This window comes from Vitis riparia, chromosome 1 (assembly GCF_004353265.1).
Source record: "Vitis riparia cultivar Riparia Gloire de Montpellier isolate 1030 chromosome 1, EGFV_Vit.rip_1.0, whole genome shotgun sequence".
Taxonomy (NCBI): Eukaryota; Viridiplantae; Streptophyta; class Magnoliopsida; order Vitales; family Vitaceae; genus Vitis; species Vitis riparia.
The window spans coordinates 13465053-13474570 of record NC_048431.1 but is presented as its reverse complement, the minus strand read 5'-3'; positions in this window follow the sequence as shown (position 1 = coordinate 13474570).

The following is a 9518-nucleotide window of genomic DNA, read 5'->3' as shown; positions in this document are numbered from 1 at the left end:
AAGTCATGCGGGCTCATTGGGTCAAAAGTGGATGATATTTATATGAGAAGGAATAAGCATTTACAAAATACTTATAGGATTCTCAAATACTCTCCCTACAAAACCAACCTATAACCCATATTTAGTTCTCAAGAAACCAAGTAGAAAATAAGCAAAAGCTTATGAGGTCAAACTTTCTTTGATTTAATACTTATCTTCCTTTACCTTTAGAATTGTCAAAATTGGGAAGATATGTGATTTAAGGAAATTGAGTTTGGGGCTATAAAAAAAATAATATCTATTCATCTCCTCCATGGTAGTTTCTTGAATCAAGGAAACATTTTTAATATTTTTTAATTTACTTTATTTGTATTTATATTAATTTTTATATAATTAAAAAAATGAAATGGATAGTATTTTTTTTATGACTTTTTATCAACAAAAAATAGGACAACACATCATAGCCTTTAGAGAAATACACCAACATTCTTGACAATTACATATACTCTCTAAACCTCAATCGCTTTTACCATAAATATGAGATATGAAAATGACTTATTGAAATACCAAATGACACCATTTGTCCATCTTCTTTTCCTTTTTTTTTTCTTTCCTTTTTGTGACCATTCATTTTTTTTTTCTCTCTTGTTGTCTTCTTTTCCTTTTTATCAATTTTTTCTTTTCACCACTATTCATTTTTTGTTTCCTATTTTTTATTTTTAAAATTTTTCCCAACCCACCTTAATTCATTTTCTTTTTTCTCCTTTCTCTTTTGTCATTTCTCCTTTTTTGCTTTCTTACAAAAAATTTCCTATTTTCTTCTTATTTAATTTTTACATTTTTAATGTTTTCCAAACCACACAAGCTCTTATTTTTCCTTTGTTTTTCTTTCTCATTTCCATTCATGTTCCTCTTCCTATATTCTTATATCTTTTCTCATTCCATCATTGTTTTCCATTTTTTTACCTTAACATCAATCATCTTCCCTTTTTTTTTCCCCATTTTCCTTAATTTTTCTTCTTCTTTATTTTCTCTTTTTCCCATCTCTTTTCTAGAACTTGAAAGTATTTGTAAGATTCTCATAATCTATACCATGTTTGATTCTCAAGAAATTATGTGGAAAATAAACAAAAGGTCACAATTTGAACTTCATTCAAACACTTAAATTAGAAATGTAAGATTTCACCAACCTAAAAACTCCAAAACTTGCATGATTCATTGGTAGAGTTAGAAAGTAAACATCGGGCAAAATACATAACATTTATTCAAAGGGGTAGAAATCCTAATAACACAAAACTAGTGTGATGGTTGTTGGTGTAGTGCCAACTAGGTTGAGTTCATCTAACTTCTCTGGAGTCAAACGGGCTTCTTCCCTACACAAAAGGATGTCTAGACAGGTGGTCCGGGTACGCTCCTCCGAAACTTAAGTCATAAAAGCAATAGGAAAGGTCTAATTCTTTCGAATGGTTTTGATTGCACGTATCTTTTTCATGCTTCTCATAGGGCTTTTATAGAGCGGATGACACCATCGTCATAACGTTGATGGTGCCTTCATACTTTTTTCTATGATGATGATTGCCATCAGGGGTGAAAGTCAAGCCTTAGCAAGAGGGTCAACATTATCATATTTGCGTGGATTGGGCAATCATACCAAATAAAATTTGTTGATTGGTGCCATTAGCTAGTTGTCGAGCAAAAGTTTCGGACCATGTAGTTGACTATGCATTTACGTTTGTCAATGTTGCAAATTGCGTGTAGCAATTAATAAACATTGACTTTCAGGCGTAAATGTCGTTTAGGTTGTTGCTTAGGTACTGGATGTGATTATCTATTTGCTCAATGCCTAGAGTCTCCAACTATGTTAGTTAATCCGTCTAGAGATCTCAGTTGACATGGTCTGTTCATTCCGTCTAGCTCTCAGAAAAAAAAGAAATCTCTTTCCTCTTGCGCCAAATGGAATTTGTTTTGGTTCAAACGAATGACTATAGCTGGATAATTTGTTTACCTTGGATGGACCAAAGGTTTTTTATTTGGGGAAGACACGTGGAGAGAAAAGTCCCCCACAATGCCCCTTTAATCCGTCTGCTTCTATCTGGTCGAGTAGATGGTGGGTTGAGGCAGAACAGAGTAATTGTCTTTTCAAGTTATTTGGGCACTTAAGAACACGTGTCATTTGGGGTAGTAATGATGGGTCACATTAATCAAGGTTGGTTGTCAGGTGGTGCACCTCTTCAATTGGCTTTGGGATGTGTTTCCAAGCAGCTTATCCTTTGGAATACCTAGGGTTTTGGATCCCTATAAATAGAAGGGTTCCACACTTTTTGGATCATCTTTTGGCCTTTTCCTGCTTTGGACTTTTTCTACCCGCATTGCACCTCCACCGCCGTTGCATCTGCCACTGGTCACTCTTCACCTTCCTCGTCATTGTCCTTAAGCTTGCTTTCGACGGATTTCTTCCCCACTAGAGAATGCTCATTTCTGACTCCGGTAAGATTTCCACCACTCATTTTTCCTTTCGTTTACTATTCTTCTCCGAACCGTGTCGACGGTTGTTTGGTTAGAGAGAAAATTGACACCTTGGCATCTAGATTCTAGGGTTTTGCGATGTTTTTGCTTTGGAGATGATGATTTTGTTGATGGTCGCACTTAAGGCTTTTTAGGTTTCCTCTTTTGCTTCTATGTTGTTAGTGCATTTTTCGCCAGTTCAAGTTTTTTGTCCTACCGCCATTGCGCTGGGATGATAGGAGTGATCATTTCTCTATTTATTGGCTAAAGGACTTGCTTTGCAAGCTTCGATAGCCAATCAGTCTAGACTTTAACTTTTGGTCCATCTAGGTTTCTTGGTATATTATTGAGGCAATGTTGAACGACGGATGGGTTGGGTGATTGGTTTTGATAACTGCGTTGTCCCGTGCAAGTTTCCACACAACCTAGATCCACTTAGCATAATGGCAAAATGATGAGTCATTTTTACCAGCGAAAGGCCTTAGCAAAGTGGACAGAAAAACACTAGAGTCGGACGCCTCAGACCAGATCATCTAGATAGCGTCCTATCTGAACGAGAATTTCAAGCTCGTTTCCATATCTTGGACAGTATCCCGATCCAACTAACAGACGCTGAGGCTCTGTCCTTAGCTGACTTTCCCAACAACATGATGTATTTTACCAAGGAACAATTTGCTGCTAGGCTTCGTCTACCTATCCTTTAGCTTTTCAAGCAGTTTCTTCATTTCACACAAATCTCTTCAGTTTTTCTTCATCCGAACGTTATCTAAGTGTTGATGGGGTGTAGTGTGTTGGACATGTTCTTCCAGCTGGATCTCTCCTTGCTAGAAGTCTTGTTTTATATTATCAAGATGAGTCAGAAGGAAATGTTCAGCTTGTTTGTTCATATTCATTTCCTCCAATTGGTGACCGGTCTTCCATATTCATGCAAAAGCTAGGCAAAGGGGCATGTCCTAGTTTTTGGTTCTTGGAGTGGTTCGTCTAAGGGATCGAACAAGGTTTTTTCTCCACAGTGTTTGTTGGAGATTCCGAGTAGGATATGCTTATGTTACTTTCTTTGTATCTTGCAATTTTTTCTTTCTTACTGTAAATTTACTAATGACCACTCCGTTTTTGTATAACCGGAAATAAAATGTGGAGACGCCTTGTAGAATGAGTGGAAAAGGATTCCTTCACCCGACTCAACAAGCTGTTAGAGATAGACGAGACCGAATGAGCTTATAAGGTTCTTTTTTCGGACAAGAACTTGCTAGCGCTGATCGACAATCCCAAGTCGTTCATCATGCCTGTATTCCCTCGTCAACTCCACTGTCTTTGGTGTTTGGTGAACACTTTGTGCTGAAGGATTTGCCCTTCTACGAGGTTGCTCGTCTAGCATATTCTAAGGCACGCCAGGCCCATTTAGAGGAGCGGGAGAGAAAGCGTTAAAAGAGAACATAAAGGTAAGCTTCGGTTGTTGTTCATCCATCTTCTAGTTCTGTTGTCCGTCCTTCCACTCAAAAAAGGAAGAAGCCTACTACTCGTCTTATCTGGAGGACGAGGAATCCGCCTCCTGCATCCTCGTCTTCTTCATCAGTTTCATCTTCTCCTTCTTCTTCATTTTTTTTTCATCTTCTAGCGATGGGCCAAAAGTAGAGGTTGATTGGGTAGTGTCCCCTATCATTTACAAAGAAGAAGAAGAAGAAGAGGATATGACTTCCAACTTGAGGGTCAGATTTCGTGAGAGACAACGTAAGCGCCTATTCGAATCCATTGATGTCAATCCTACTCCCTCCAAGAAATTTTGTTCGAAACCTGCTTCAGTTCCTCCGCCTGTGCCAATACCTTCGGCTACTGCTGCGATCGTCACTCCTAAGCTGGATGAGAAACTTTCTTCCACTGATGATACTATTTATCACGAGATGAGGAGACCCTTTGTCATCCCGGACAACCTCAACAAAGAATCGTTCGAGTACATGACTTCTTTTCATCCCTGTCCAAAGTCAACCTATGTCCTTAGTCGGGATGAGGTATCTAAGCTTCTGAAGCGAATTCCTTCCTTCATTGAAAAAGAGCCCCCAATACAAAACATGAGGGTGCTTTTTTCAGTTACTTAGCGGATCCCAATCGAGATAGACGACAATCCAAGTCGGTTCTTCAAGGCACGACTTTCGTACAGTACTTCGGACATCGCTACTACCCGTATTGCCCGTATGCAATACTATACAACTTTTGAGATGGCAAAAGTGGTATGTCGTCTCCCCATTTTTTACTTATTTTGCCTTAGCCTCTTGTTTTACAATGATTTCTCTACTGCCCCCTAGGTGATAGTCATGGTTTGAAACCTCATGCGGCAGCGCACTCACTTTTTCTATCAGCTGAAAGTAGCCAAAACCATGAGGGCATATGTTGCCCATAACATGGACGGGAATGATGATCTCCTCGCTAGCTTAGAGACGACGAAGAGTGAGGTCGCTGCTACCCGAAAGCTTGCTGAAGAAGGAGTCAATCTGCTGAAGAAGGTTGAGGAAGAGAAGAAGGCAGTCCAGGCTGAAGCTCGTCAGTTGATTGAAAAGAAAGAAGCTATGGTGGTAGATAAGAAGAAGACTGAAGAAGAGGTTGTCTAGCTGAGGTAGGAGTTGCAAGATCTTCAGGCAATGTTTGTTGCATAGAAAGAATAGTTGGAGGTAGACTACCAAAAATAGGTGGATGACATGTTTTTCTAAGACTATCGATGTTGTATGAAGAAGCTTGGCATCACCCATGACACTCCCAACTTCCCCTCCGATGACGAGGACGAGTTTCTAGGCGGCCCTACCTATGGAAGAGGACATGTTTCAGGAGGTGGTTTATCTGGCGAGAAAGAGTGATTTTTTATATTTGTTCATTTTGGTCGATTGTAGCCTAAACTACTAAATTTGTAAATACAATGGATGCCTTTACTAATTTTAAATATGAATATGCTTACTTTAGTTGTTTGTCTCTGATATATTATTTTCGTAAGAAAACTTTATTGATAGTACTACTTTAAATTGACTACATTCCATGGGTGGAGTAGGGGTTTGTCATCTAGTGTTTGAATATGGTACGTCCATGAGTCTCCAACCTTAGTTACAACATATGGCACTTCCCAATTTGCTTGAAGTTTTCCAGCCCTTATTTCAATCGTGTTCTCGGAGATTCTTCTAAGGATTAAAGTTTCTGGCTGGAAAAAACCATGGTCGTGCCTTTTTATTATACAGAGCGATCGCCCTTTGATGGTAAGAAGCTATTCGGATAGTCGCAACTCCTCGCATTTTGTCTGCCCAATCCAGTTGTCTTATGAGTTCATCATTATCCCTATAATCTTGCACGGTTGTTTTGGTAGTAGGCATGCCAATTTCAGTTAGAATAACAACCTCCATACCATAAGCAATGACAAAAGGAGTGGTTCCTATTGGCCGTCTGGATGTTATTCGATAAACCCATAAAACTCCGGGCAGTTCGTCCACTCATTTTTCTTTTGCGCTCTCCAACTTTTTCTTCTGTGCATTCAATAGGTTTTGTTTGTTGCCTTTGCTTGTCCGTTGCTTCGTGGATAGCAAGACAGTGAATATAGGTTCTGGATGTTTAACTCCGAGCAGAATGTTCAGAAGACAATACTGTCAAACTATGGCCCATTGTCCGTAACAATCGCTCGTGGAACTCTAAATCGACATACGATGTTTTTCCAAACGAACTTGGTGACATTCTTATCTTTGATGCTGGCATAGACTTCTACTTCCACCCATTTGTTGAAATAGTCAGTTGCCACGAGCAAAGACTTATTTTGTGTTCCTGCAATGGGCAAGGGGCTGACTATGTCCATCTTCCATTGTGCAAACGACCATTGACTGATGACCGGGTTGAGAATTTTTGAAGGTACATGGGGAATGAGAGTGTGTCATTGCTATCGATCACACCTCTTAAAATAGCTTTCAACATTCACTTATGGTGGGGCAATAGTACCCTTGTGTGTAGACGCGGTGTGTCAAAGTTCGTCCACCTAGATGATTGTCTCATACGCCTTCATGGAGTTCGTCCATGACATATTTGGCTTTTGACTTGCTCAAACATTTTGGGTATGAACCTCTAAATGATCGTCTATAAAGTTGGTCAATAATCAAAGTGAAACATGTTGCTTATATGCGGAATCTGAATGCTTGCTTCTCGTCTTCTGGTAATTCCTCAATCTGGAGGTATCTCATGATGTCATGCATCCAGTCGGAGTTTGCTTCACTAGTGCTGCACATTGGTTCAGGTGTGATTGAGGGCGTGACTTTGAGGTAGATTGGTAGCATTACTACCTCTTTTATGGGGAAAGTGGTAGTTATTCCGACCAATGCATCTGCCTTTTCATTCTCCTTTCATCGCACCCGTCTAATGACCCACTCGTTTAGTTTTTTCAAGCGATCTTCCACCCTGGTGAGGTAGCGAGCCATGCATTCATCCTTTGCTTCATACTCTCGTTGAATTTGTCCGACAATTAGCTGAGAGTCACTCCTGATTTCCAACTTGGTTGCAATCAGTGTTAGGGCAAGATCTAGCCCAACTAGACAACTTCATATTTTTCTTCGTTGTTGAAAGCAAAAAAACTAAGACAGATAACTTGCTCCATTAGTTCACCAGTTGGTGATTGTAGGATCAGAACAACTCCGGATCTGGACACTCCGTCTACATGAAGTGTCCATCATTGCTCTCTAGGGCAATCAACCGGATGTACTTGTTTTTTAGGGAGTTTAGCTATAAAGCCAGCCATAACTGGTTCATTCAATGATAACCTTTGTTGATACTTGATTTCGTACTCACTCAACTCGATTGCCCATTTCAACATTCGTCCAAATAGATCTAGTTTGTGTAGGGTAACTCAGAGTGGTTGGTTTGTGAGTACGATCACTTGATGAGCTTGGAAGTATGGACGGAGCTTTTGAGCGGCATCCTTCAATGCTAGAGCGATTTGTTCCACCTAGGAATACCGAGTCTTAGCGCCTACCATTGCCTTACTCACATAGTAGAGGGGCCTTTGCTCTTTGTCTCGTATCTAACGAAATAGGACGACACTGACGACATAGTCTGATACAACTAAATACACATAGAGCTCTTCGCCAGACTTGGGGCTACTTAAGATGGGTAATTCAATGAGGTAGCGCTTAATTGCTCCAAATGCCTACTCACATTCGTCCGTCCAGCTGAATGTGCTTACCCCCCTAAGTGTGAGGAAGAAAAGTCTCAACTTGTCTGGGAAATGGGCTATGAAATGTCCCAAAGTTGCAAGATGACTCATGAGGCGTTGTAACTCTTTCTTACTGTTTGGAACGGGGTTTCGAGGACGACTTTCACTTGAGCCGGATTAACTTCAATTCCTCTTTGGGTTACCATAAACCCTAGAAACTTCCCCACGCTAATGCTAAAGACACACTTAGTTGGATTAAGCTTCATGTTGTATGCTCGCTCTAGGTGTTGGGCGTAAATGTCGTCTAGGTTTTTGCTTAGGCATTGGATATGATTATCCATTTGCTGAATGTCTGGAGTCTTCGGTTGTGTTGGTTAATTCGTCTAAAGATCTCTGTTGACATGGTCTATCCATTCTGTCTAGTTCTCATAAAGAAAGAATCTCTTTCTTCTTGTGCCAGACGGAGTTTGTTTTGGTTCAAACGGATGACTCTAGCCGGATAATCTGCTTACCTTGGACGGACCAAGGGTTTTTGATTTGGGGGAGGACACATGGAAGGAAGCCCTCCACAATGGTTAGTATACTTGTTTTTTTTTTCTTTCTAATAATCATAGTTGTTTTTTTATTAATTAATTTATTTATTACAATCACAATTGTTTTAAAATTTTCAAGGGGTGCATGTGTTCCTCCTTATCTATGTTGGATTCCAAAATGTTCCTAAGAAATCAAATAGGAAAATCAACAAAACCCACAACAATGGTATAAACCTGTATTTTTCACGTGTGTTCCCATTTATTGTTCAGAGTCATTTTTTTATTGTGAAAAACTTATTTTTTGAAAATTTAAAATTGCCACTTATTTTTGTGTATTTTTAAAAAGAAAAACAAAATAAAAAATAAAACCCTATTGTGACTCATTTTTGAATGAAAAGACATGCCTGCAAAAAAATCGAGATTAAACTCGATGATCAAGTTACTTATTGGAAAGTACCATGAGTACCTTTTTAAGCCCTAAAAAGGGTTCTACTAAGCAAGTAAGTAAAATTGCGATGATTAATTAATTAATTAATCATAAATACCAAAAAAGAATGTCATAAATAAATATAAGTTAAAGACAAAAGCATATTAAAAGAATACAAACGGAATAATAAAAAAAGGAGTACAAAGTGCTTCATTAAATTGATTTAAAAAATGATTTGATTATTTTAAAGATTATAACATTTTTAACAAATTTTAAAAAGATTTTCTTTATATTAAAAGCAACTTCAAATTAATAAGTTTAATTTACTTATTTACAAACAAAAGTTTTAATTTATTTTCAACAAATGATTCGATTCAATTTTATTTTTGTATTCAAGTTTTATTTTCAAAGAAAAATATTCATACTCATTATTATTAAAAAAAAAAGGGATTCCAATTTATTTAAAAAATATTGTTTCTCCAATTTTATTAAAAAAAAAAACGGTTTTCATTATTTTATTCACAAAAAAAATTTCAATTTGATTTTTTGATTTAAAAAAAGGGAACTTTAAAATTATGTTTAAAAAAGAATTTTGTATTTTCAAAATTTTATCTAAAATTTCACACATTTTATGTACAATAAGATCTCAATTCAATTTTATTTATGAAAAAAATGACTTTAAGTTTTATTTAACCTTTATTAACAAAGATTTTTTTTTCTTTTTTTAAATTAGAAAAAGAGTTTTTGTTTTCCTTTTAAAAAAAATGACAAGTTTATCTAAAAAGAATTTTTTGTTTAACTTTTATTAAAAGAATATATTCTAACAATTTTATAAGGAAAAATAATTTTGATTTAAAATAAATAAATAAATAAGAAAACTTACAAGTTTATGAAAAAATAATTT